The following is an 8658-nucleotide window of genomic DNA, read 5'->3' as shown; positions in this document are numbered from 1 at the left end:
TATGTCCACATTGATGTATGGGGACCCACTCAGGAACCATCCCTAGGAGGTTCTAGGTATTTTGTTACTTTCGTTGATGACTTTTCTCGCAAGGTCTGGGTATATTTTCTGAAGCATAATTCAGAAGTCTTTGCCAAATTCAAAGTTTGGAAGGCAGAGGTAGAGAACCAGACTAGTAGGAAAATCAAATACATGAGGTCAGATAATGATACAGAGTACAAAAACTCACAATTTCAGAAATTCTGTGAGGAACATGGTATTCAGAGACACTTCTCAGTGAAGAAGACTCCTCAGCAGAACGGTGTTGCAGAGAGGATGAATAGAACTCTTACAGAGAGGGCCAGATGTATGAGACTGAATGCTGGACTTTCCAAAGGATTTTGGGCAGAGGCACTTAGTATGGCATGTTATGTCATCAATAGATCACCACGGGCTTCATTGGATGGTAAAGTTGCAGAAGAAGTATGGACAGGTAACCCAGTGAATTATAATATGTTACGCATATTTGGTTGTCCTGCTTATGTACATGTACCCAGTGATGAACGATCTAAACTTGATCCTAAGTCAAAGAGGTGTATCTTCATTGGATATACTAAAGGTGTGTAGGGATTCAAGTTCTGGGATCCAGTTTCCAGAAAGGTGGTGTTGACCAGAGATGCACTGTTTGATGAAGATTTCATGATGAAACAGTCAGTTTTGACAGAGGTGCCCATGCCAAATGGAGAGACTTCGGGTTCAAATATGATTCCAGTGAGGAATGAAATGGTTCAGGTGAATAAAGGCAAGGAACCATGCACTAGTTCAAGTCAAGAACATGATGATTCTCAGGCAGAGAGTTCAGGTGTGCAGGAGTATCTACTTGCTAGAGACAGGGATAGACGTCCTATCAAACCTCCAGAGAGATATGGCTTTGAGGATATGGCTTCAGTTGCTCTCCATATCATTTCAGGAGATCCATGTAGCTTTCAAGGGGCTATAAACTGCCAGGAGAAAGAACAATGGATGAGTGCCATGATGGAGGAAATGGAGTCTCTACAGAAGAACCAAACTTGGGAGCTTGTTCCATTGCCCCCAGACAAGCGTGCAGTTGGGTGCAAGTGGGTGTACAAGAGGAAGCCAGCAGTATCAGAAAAAGAAGGGGAAAAATTCAAGGCTCGTCTTGTAGCAAAAGGGTATTCACAGCAGAAGGGGATCGACTACAATGAGATTTTCTCCCCAGTGGTGAGACACACTTCTATCAGGGCAGTGCTTGCCTTGGTAGCCAGCTGGGATATGCACTTAGAACAGATGGATGTGAAGACTGCCTTTCTCCATGGTGAATTAGAGGAGAAAATTTACATGACACAACCAGAGGGGTTCAGTGCAGCTGGACAGAGTCACTTGGTTTGCAAGTTGAAGAAGTCTCTATATGGGTTGAAGCAGTCTCCCAGACAGTGGTACAAGCGGTTTGACACTTATATGTTGAAGCTTGGTTATAAGCGTTGTGAGTATGATTGCTGTGTTTATGTGAGAAGCCTTGACGATGGTTCGTTTATTTTTCTGTTACTTTATGTTGATGATATGTTGATTGCTGCTAATCATTTGAGTGATATCAATGAGCTGAAAGTCATGCTAGGTAAGGAGTTTGACATGAAAGATTTAGGGGCTGCTAGGAAGATTCTTGGGATGGAGATTCACAGGGATAGGGGAGCTAGAAAACTATGGCTCTCCCAGCAAAGCTATGTTGAAAAGATCTTAGAGAGATTTGATATGAGCAATGCTAAAGTAGTGAGCACTCCATTGGCAAATCACTTCAAGCTTTCCCTAGATCAGTGTCCAAAGACAGATGAAGAGAAGAAATACATGTCAAAGGTTCCATATGCCAGTGCAGTGGGTTGCTTGATGTATGCTATGGTTTGTACTAGACCGGACTTGGCACAAGCAGTTAGTCAAGTATGCAAGTACATGTCGAAACCAGGGAAGCAACATTGGGAAGCAGTCAAATGGATTTTCAGATATTTGAAGGGGACTACAGGTCTCGGTATCATGTTTGGCAGCCAACAGAGTAAGCCTTCAGTTATTGGTTATGTTGATTCGGACTATGCAGGAGACTTGGATGATAGAAGGTCCACAACGGGGTTTGTCTTCACCCTTGCAGGTGGACCAATTATGTGGAGATCATCAGTTCAGTCTGTTGTTGCTATGTCCACAACTGAAGCAGAGTACATGGCAGCTGGTGAAGCTTCTAAGGAAGCCTTGTGGCTTATGGGACTAGTAAATGAGTTAGGCATTGAGCAAGGTGGAGTTTCGCTGCATTGTGACAGTCAGAGTGCTATCTTCTTAGCAAAGAATCAGGTGTATCATGCTAGAACCAAACATATTGATGTGAGATTTCATAAGATCAGAGAGTTGGTAGCTTGTGGGCAGATACTATTGCAGAAGGTTCACACTTCAGAAAATGCAGCTGATATGTTAACCAAACCGGTTACTGTGGACAAGTTCAGGCATTGCCTGAGCTTGTTGAACATTCACTGATGATGGACTATGGAGCGCCCCCAACCCAATGGCGGAAGATGGAGATTGATGATATTCGCCAAGGTGGAGATTGTTGTGCAATGACTCATATCTCTAGATAACAGCAATACAAGTTATGGGCTTGGGCTGATGTAAAGGGGTTGGGGTAGAGGGCTATATATATTGATGTTATGTAAACCTATTGTAACAAGGAGAAGAATAGTAAAACACTAATCCTTATTCTCTAATAATATATAGTGGTAGCCGCTCAACGCTCCCGGGGACGTAGGCACAATTGGCCGAACCTCGTTACCAAATCTCTTGTGTTATTCTCTTGTCTATATACTCTTTACTATTTGATTGTTCGCTTGCTTCCAACAATTTCTTATGAATTTGGGGCATCAAATGAGGGACACTTTAAAACTTTTATTCATGAAGTAAGATTCAAGACAATTAAAGATTAACTTGATTGAATTATTATTGTGAGTATGAACGATTATATAGGTTATAAGTCATGAACGATTATATTATTATGAGATAAAGTGTAAATATTATTCATTTTCTTTTAATCTTATTTATGAAGATTTTTTGTGCTTGATTCAAAACTAAAAATGTCAAATATCAAAGCTTTTATTTTATAGTATTATGCTTGAGTTCTGATATTTCTTGGTCCGTTAACAAGGAAATTGATAAATTGGGCTTGGTATCGGTCCATTTAGTCCATAGAACCTCGATGTAAAAAACTGGTTACGAATAGGCTAAACTGTCCAAAAATCGGGAAAAATTGTGGTTCAATGATTTTATTCAATTATTATCAGCTCAACATGGTGAGTTGTGTACCGTGTTTACAACTTTAATGTCAAGTCAAACTTAAAACAATGATATATATATATATATATATATATAAAAAAGGAGAGATCTACTTACTCCAAATAAAAAATAAGTTTTTTAAATTTATTCCTCATTCTAGTTATTAATTATAGGGAAATCTGATGATTTGAATTAGTTAATAAATTTAAATCATTAAATATTCTTAAAATTTATAGTTATGATGGAGAGTAAATTTAAAAAACTTATTCTTTGATTAAATGAATCATGATGGATTCATTAATATTAACTTAAATTACATTAACTCTTATTTCAGTGATTACATTTTATATAAAATAAACTTACTCAAATCAACTATTGGATTGAAATCTCATATCCTATAGACCACATATATCAAATTTCCCAAAAAATCAATATTGTTTAGTAATTCATTTATATACATCAAGATAAATATAATATATCTTTGAAATATATATCTTTGAGAGCATATTTGTTGTCTTAAAAATATATGTATTTAAGTCAAAAGTGTAATAATTAAATTTTATTATTATTATCCATAACAAGTGATAGACTTTAATTTTGTGGTAAATGAGTTATGCTCCCTGGTGTAGAAGGTATATAGTTATTAATCAACAAATGGGTCGACATAATTTATATTTTATTATAAAATATTAATGATATATGAGTTAAGTAATTTAACTTCGTGTAAATGAATATCCATTCATATATGAGTTTAGTATCTTGGCATTATCAATGTCAAACTTTTTACACAATGAGCACATTATTAGTCATTAATATGCATTACCTTTACTTTAAAATTAATAATAATTAAGACATGCCTATTAAATAAAGTTGATAAATCCCCTAATATATTATGGTCATCCACAACCAAATCATGAATTCCTTTTGAGACCTTCGTTTTCTTTCTGATGGAGAGATGTATAAACTATTTGTGATTTGGTGTCTTGTTGACCATAACTGTTCCTTATGTGTTAACTTATAGGGTTCATATTATCCTCTGTAGGCCAACCGTATGAGTATCCACTAATTAAGCTAATATTTGTTATCAGTTTCAGAAGTCTTATAGGTTGTCAGTAATTAGACCATTTGTTTTGTAACCTCAAAATAATAGTCGTTGTAATTGTATTAAATATATGATGTCTACTTTAATTAGAAATTACGAATTTCTAACAATCTCCCACTTGGGCTTCATATTTTTCCTGAAACAATTATATCACATATTCTTTAGGCACACATTTGTATACTATTTATATTTAGACTTCTCCTTAATACAATCTGGTTCATCTCATATATCAATTATGAAACCATTGCAGCCTTTATCACATTCAAACGTGACTCGGCTACGATGACCACCATATTAATATACTTAATGACACAAATCAAATATGGATGAGTTACATGGAAATTTCATACAATGTGATATCAAACATATCTATTTTCAACTGTTATTTCTTTATTCTTTAGTGAGATCAATCCAAAGTCTTTAATTTTGCACAATAGTTATAATACACAAGTTCAAAATAGAACAATAAATCATCAACTTTATTATGCATAAAACTATATATGACGTCCAAAGTAAGTCATCAAACATATTAACTCCCACTGAACTAAGGTTTCCTAAGGAGCAATACTCATATGAGCAATATTCTCATGAAAGACTAAGGTATCTTAAGGAGCAATACTCTATGGAAATTTGTCTATTTTGAATATTTTCTTTAACAACTACAAACTTGATGTCAATAAATTTTAACTTTGTAGAACTCATATTATTGTTGGAGTAAAGAACTGCAGACTTTTTGTCACAATAAATTCTCAATGCTCTTTCAATGTCATCGACCACACATAAGCCAATGACAAAATTCCGCAACCATATGCCATTTATGACGTCTCAAAACAATCCATGAACTCTATAACCTTGGTTGAAGGACCTATAAGTATCTGTTTAGCATACTTCCCGGAGATAGCACATTCAGTCAAGATAAACACATACCCAGAGGTGGAGTGTTTGTTGTCTAGACACCCAAAAATCGGAGTCAGAGTACCTAATGATCTCTAAATTCTCAGACCACTGATAAGTGAGCATGTACACATTTTTTCTCTTTAAGTAACACATAACACGTTTTACTGTCTTCTAGTGATGCATTACAGGATTGCTCAAATATCTTCCCAAAAACTCCCACGACAAATGTTATGTTGAGACGTGTGCAAACTTGAGCATACATTAGACTTCCTATTGTAGATACATACGAAATCTTTTGCATCTCGTATCTTTCAATGACATTGTTGGGCATTGGTCGAGACTAAACTTGTCTACCTTAGCTATAGAGGTATACCCTGGTTTACTTTTTTTCATGCCAAATCTATCTAATACTTTATCTATATAGCTTTCTTATAACAACCTTAGGATACCTTGAGAGCGATCTCTTAATATCTGAATACCTAATACAAAAGAAGCTTCCCCAAGATCTTTCATTTCGAAATTCTTCATTAGAAATCTCTTGGTCTCATGCAATAGTCTCATATCACTGCTTGCAAGCACTATATCATTGACATATAATACCATGAATATAAGTTTACACTCATTGAACCAGTGGTACAAACAATCATCAACTTTATTTGCCTCAAAACATACAAGGTAATAACTTGACGAAACTTGTGATTTCATTGACGAGAAGCTTGATTAAGTCCATGGATGAATTTCTTTAATTTGTATACCATTGAATTTGAGCCAATTGACACAAAGTTTTCTGGTTGCACCATATAGATCGTTTCTTTAATGTCACCATTTAGAAACACAATCTTAACATCCATCTTATGTAGCTCTAAATCAAAATGAGCTACTAGTGCCAATATTATTCTAAAAGAATCCTTCGAAGATACTGGAGATAAGGTTTCTTTATAATCAATTCCTTCTTTCAGAGTGTTGCCTTTAACAACTAGATGAGTTTTATATCTGTCAATATTACCCTTCGAATCCCTCTTGGTTTTAAATATCCATTTGCAACCAATAGGTTTCGCGCCTTAAGGTAATTCGGCAAGATCCCAAACATCATTATCATGCATAGACTTCATAGCATCCTTCACAACATTGATCAACTTTTGTGAGTTAGAACTTTTCATGGTTTGAGAGAAGTTCAATGGATCATCTTCTGTTAACTCGATGTCATCCTCATGTTCTTGAAGAAATACAATATAATCATAAGGAATTTCACTTATCCCCTTTCTAGTAGATCTCCTTAATGGTACTTCTACTTCTTGATATTGTTGAATTTTTTCTATAGGTACTTGAGGGAGAACCTCATTGTTGTCTTGTGTAACATCGTGTTTTTCAGAGCACTTTTAATTAAGTAATTAGTATGAATGGATTAATTATAGAAATTAATCAGTAATTTTTTAGGCAAACATTAGTTGAGTTTTAGTCTTGTATTCTAATTTTCTTACTTGCCCTATTTTTTCAAGATTTTTGGACAATAAAAGTTTCCGAGATGATTTCATGTCGTTTTATCGAGTTTTCGCCCATATTTTGAGTTCCATAACTTGAAATCGAATTCTGATTTCTCCTTTGGCTTCAAAATATTATTTCTAGTCAAAATAGACACCAAGTTTGTCCGTAAATCATCTCTAGATATTTTTCAACTCGAAATTCAAGTTTCGACGTTTCGAGCAAATGTCCTAAATCGGGAGATTGTATATTTCCGGACGAAATTATCCGAAAATTTTTGGACATGACGTTTATCCGGAAATTACATCATATCAATAAATTTGGAAGTCATCATTTCATGAGCCACTTATTTGTTACACAAGTAATGCAAAAGCTTCCAAAAGCCCCTAAATCACTCAATAAATCCTCTCACTCCACTACCATTAGACACATCACCTATGCTAGTCTAAATCTACTTATATTGCATTAAATTTTCTGATTTGATGAGGGTGAAGCTCTCCTATAAATACCTCACATCATTGTCTCATTTTTACACTAAATTCCTTATACAAACTAAGGTAGTCTTTTATTTTCTCTTCTTCATCTTCTTCTCATACTTCATAGAAAGTTATGAGCTTTTATTATGTTGTTCATAAAGTAGAGTTTATATTTGTTCTTTAAGTATTTTATGAAGGCATAACTAAAGGGTATGATAATAAAATCATATGAACTTCTATATAGTTTTTGACCTTTGTAAATCTTGAAATGTCTTCCTTGTTCTTAGATGGAAAAACTATATATTTGGACAAGGTTAGATGAGTTATTTGTTTGGAAATATTAGAAATTATTGTTAGTATTTGAATATGTTTAAAGGTGATAATTTTAACATCACATGAACCTTTAATGTGTTTAGGAAAAAGTTTGTATTTTATTCTTGAATGTTTATGATGTAGATGAGTTGTTATTGAAAATGTTTCATTTTTAGAAAGTATTATGTTTTAAAAGTGGTTTAGCATATTTTACTCTTTGATTTCCAAGTGAAAATAATTATTTGGGATAAAAGATGATTTATTAAAGTCTTGACTTCATAAACTTAAAGTGTTATAAAGTTTTGGATATTAAATAGTAGAAAGTCGTACCTTAGGATTTATTTTCATGACTATGAAATTAACACTTACTAACCCTTGAGGTTTTTTCCTAAAAAATTAGGAGGTGTTAAGATGTTCATGAAAATTTGTTTTAGTAGTATACTTGAAATAATGAGATTTACCTAAAAGTCTTGACTTTATAAACTTAAAGTATTATGAAGTCTTAGATGGTCAAATGATTTAAAAATGTTGAATCTTAGTTAAGTGAACTTACTTTAAAATGGTAAGATTTACTTAAAAAATATTGATTTTGTTTCAAGTTACTTACTTTAAAAATGATAAGTCTAGCTTAATGATCTTATTTTAAAAGGTTAGTTTTAGTAAAAATGTTTTACTTACAAAAAATAAGATTTATGAACTATCGGAAAAATGTAATGAAGTGGGAATACATGTCTAGAAAGGTTCTGTCTAAGGAAACACTTAGTATTTAAGGGTGTCTTTATAACTCACCTCTCTTTCCTGGGAACTAGCTCGGTGTATATCCATGGATTACGACATAAGTCCGGTATAAGTTTTATTGAAAATCTTACTTTAAAAAGTGTTATTTGATTGTAAGACTTTTAATGACAAATGATGATTCAAGGATATTCAACCTTGAATCGGTTGGACGAAAGCAATAAATTCATTTTAAATCGGAAGTTTTATCTTTGCGTAAAAAGTTATTTCGTAAGTATAATAATTACCGTAAGTTAACTCATTAACGTTATTTTGGCATAATGAAGAGTTCGAGAGGAGATCGGATCAAGT

This window comes from Lupinus angustifolius, chromosome LG03, assembly GCF_001865875.1.
Source record: "Lupinus angustifolius cultivar Tanjil chromosome LG03, LupAngTanjil_v1.0, whole genome shotgun sequence".
Taxonomy (NCBI): Eukaryota; Viridiplantae; Streptophyta; class Magnoliopsida; order Fabales; family Fabaceae; genus Lupinus; species Lupinus angustifolius.
This window is presented reverse-complemented; position numbering follows the sequence as displayed.